This window comes from Mastomys coucha, unplaced genomic scaffold (genome assembly GCF_008632895.1).
Source record: "Mastomys coucha isolate ucsf_1 unplaced genomic scaffold, UCSF_Mcou_1 pScaffold22, whole genome shotgun sequence".
NCBI classification, from domain to species: domain Eukaryota; kingdom Metazoa; phylum Chordata; class Mammalia; order Rodentia; family Muridae; genus Mastomys; species Mastomys coucha.
The window spans coordinates 180,244,456-180,247,437 of record NW_022196905.1 but is presented as its reverse complement, the minus strand read 5'-3'; the positions used below and the strand labels follow the sequence as shown (position 1 = coordinate 180,247,437).

The window sequence follows — 2,982 nt, the reverse complement described above, 5'->3', positions numbered from 1 at the left end:
AGGGAGAGAGAGCTGTCTGAGATGACACAACTTAAGGAAAGCAGTCCAGAAAGCTATCTTCATTAGCTTGACCCATGATTTGATTTTGAGCTGTTTATTTCACTGCTCCCAGACACCCCTCTCTCAGACCTCCCTCAGAACCCCTCTCCAAGCTGAAGCTGGTCCTTGGCAGGTGTGGGAAGAATGGAGTCTTTTTCTTCTCCCTTCTTTCTGTTCCATTTAGATGCTTAGTGGTAGAATGGTGCACCCATGTTCAGTATGGATTCTTCCCTCTGTTGCTGAACCACATGCCAGATTTCTCTACGAACTTCAGCAAAATCACACCCAGAAGCAATCATTTTCTAAACCACTAAGCAGGCAAGTTAACACAAATGTAGGTCCTTGATGACTAAAGCCTCAACAGGAGGGTGGCTTCCCTGACTAACTATGCAGGATCCTGACACAGAGGAAGTGAGATTTTTCTCACTTCCTCTGTTCTATGTGCCTCTTCCATTGTGGTCTTCTAAACCCCTTATATGGCTTCTGTGACTTTCTTAATCTTCTCTTTCATCAGATGCAAGACCTTAATCTTTTCACCACTGCAGCAGGAGTACAAAGTTCTATGAGGATTTTTCTAATGTGGGAACTTGATTTTAGTCACACAATGGTTCCCACTGTGCCTTATGCCATCTTCTTATCAGACTCCTGTCATCTCTTTCCCCCACCCCATCTGCACTTCTTTTCCACCCTCCTCCTCACTGTTAAAACTAATGGTTCATGGTTTCTCAAGAGGAGTAGATTTTCTCTCTTCCATGACATCAGTATTTAGCAAGTAACAGAAACACAGCACTTGCCAAAGTCAATTTGTTCTTTAGATAAGTTTAAAAGAAAAAACTTCTTTGCGAAGGTTCCAGAGAATGCCATACACCCAGAAGTATATGGGTAGTAATAACTAGACTCAGAGACAGGGCACATAAACTTTAGAGGGGGATATTTTGTAGGGTAGGGAAGGGGAAGGGTTCTGGGGACAGAGAGATGGAGAAGGAAGTGAAGGAATGGATTTTATAAAACAATATTGTATACATGTATGAGATTCTCACAGAATAAGTACAAATATTTATTTTATTTTATTCTTCTCTCATACAACCCATCCCAACAGTAGCCTTCCCTCCCTCCCTTCCTTCAAACTCTCCTCAACACATCTCTCCCAGACACATTGGTCTATTGATCCCTTCACAAAAGAGTGGGCCACCCAAGGATATCAGTGGGATTTGTTGGACTTTTAACAATGGGAGTGGTGGTGTCTCTGACTCTTTTGTCTGCTCATAGGATCTATATTTGCCTCCTGGGTTGCCTTATCCAGCCCTGATATGAGAGTCTATGCCTAGTTCTATTGTTGTTAAAGACATATTTATTTATGCCTTGTACTGCTCTCCTCCAACCAGCCAATCCTTTCACTTTTCCAGATAACCTCCCTTCTCCTTTTAGAACTTATGCTCTCATATAACCCTCATTAATATCTGTAATATATGTCTTTCTGAACTTATTTTGCTTAATAGGATTTTGACCTTTACCCATTCATTTTGCTCTTCCTTATGGCTCAGTGAAAATTCATTAACTATATAAAAATCCTATTATTATAGGTGGAATAGATGTTTATTTGATATCTTTGGATGAAGAAAGTATTACTCAAAATCCTGCCAATCAGCAACAGCTAAATAAACATTTTGATAAATCTAATTTTGGTGTTTTTAGTATACATTTAGTATACATTTTCACAGATATACACTCATAAATGACATATTTAAATGTTATTTATTTTTTCAATATTAAAGGAAATAATTATTCAATAAATTTTTCTTTATTGTCATTTCTCCATATAATTATTCTCACATGTCAATAAACATAACCTTTCATTATATGAATATTCTTTTTTGTTTGTTTGTTTTGTTTTTTCGAGACAGGGTTTCTCTGTGTAGCCCTAGCTGTCCTAGAACTCACTCTGTAGACCAAACTGGCCTTGAACTCAGAAATCTGCCTGCCTCTGCCTCCCAAGTGCTGGGATTAAAGGCGTGTGCCACCACAACTGGGCTATAGGAATATTCTTACTTCTTTTTTTTTTTTCACATGTAGGGGATCCACTCACAGAGTGAAAACTGCTTGTGCCCCTCATTACAATGGTTCAAGACTCTTCTTGGGTGTGTTGTAAACAGAGAAGCCATTCTTTAGGCCCCTTGCTCTGAGTATACCCCAAAATAATTATTTATTTATTTTATGTATATTAGTACACTGTTGGAGTCTTCAGACACACCAGAAGAGGACATCAGAACCCATATAGATGGTTGTAAGCCCCCATGTGGTTGCTAGGAATTGAACTCAGGACCTCTAGAAGAGCAGTCAGTGCTCTTAACAACTGGGCCATCTCTTCAGCCCTCTTTAACTTCTAAAAGCAACAATATGTATGTAAAGTATGTTTTTTTCTAAATTATTTTGGTATTACCAATATTATGAAAAATAATTATCCCATAATTACAAAGGTACACATAAAAATAGGTTGATGGCACCCTTTTGGTTATAAGAGAAAACAATACAGTTGGCCTCTCATCACAAAAAAAAAAAACTACAATGAACTATTAAGTGAAAAATCAACATTTAGAAACTGAGTGACTGACTTCATTGTGGACCTACATGATACATATGTATGAGAAGCTGTTTCTTTGAAAATAATTTTCCCAGAGTTTTGTGTTTCTTATACACAGTGCAAAAGATAAGATAATATGATAGATTTGCTGGCATTTTTATTTGAAGCATGAAAACTAAACCATCTAGCGATATCACTGCAAACTAATGTTAGGTGAGCAGTGAATTTCCTGATACTTCATATTCCAAGAACCAATCTATCCTCCTCCTCCTCTTTCTCCTCCTCTTCTTCCTTCTCTTCCTCCTCCTCCTCCTCCTCCTCTTTCTCCTCCTCCTCCTCCTTCTCCTCCTCCTCCTCCTCCT

The 2,982-nt window shown here is 38.4% G+C and overlaps 1 non-coding gene across 1 annotated transcript; it reads right to left on the bottom strand.

Moving 5' to 3' along the window:
• Positions 1–2,104: 2,104 nt before the first annotated feature.
• LOC116071866 lies at positions 2,105–2,231 on the bottom strand. The gene has a single exon (XR_004111213.1). It is a non-coding gene; the product is annotated as a small nucleolar RNA SNORA11 (small nucleolar RNA).
• Between the last annotated feature and the right edge of the window lie 751 nt (positions 2,232–2,982).